This window comes from Corvus moneduloides, chromosome 2 (assembly GCF_009650955.1).
Source record: "Corvus moneduloides isolate bCorMon1 chromosome 2, bCorMon1.pri, whole genome shotgun sequence".
Lineage (NCBI taxonomy): Eukaryota > Metazoa > Chordata > Aves > Passeriformes > Corvidae > Corvus > Corvus moneduloides.
In genome coordinates this window covers 21,674,693-21,674,969 of record NC_045477.1, presented here as the reverse complement: position 1 = coordinate 21,674,969, position 277 = coordinate 21,674,693, and positions in this window count along the sequence as shown.

Here is a 277-nt window from a genome sequence, read left to right as displayed (position 1 = left end):
GGCTGTGCCATACATTCCTGCTAAATTACAGGAATGACAGCCACGGGTGCTCATACTCGTGGAGAAAACCGCGGCTGTCCGTGTGTGTGTGTGTAAATAAAAAAAGGCCTCTGTTATATGCAGCCATCAAAGAGAGGTTTGTATGTTTGAAAGTTTCTCTACTTTTTCTACTTTTCCTCGCCTGCCTGGGCTACTGGGAGCCGCTGCCCTGGCCGCTAGCCCCGCGCCAGCCCTGCGCGCTCTCGTTCGCCTTTCCTGGAAAGCAGGGCAGGAGAGG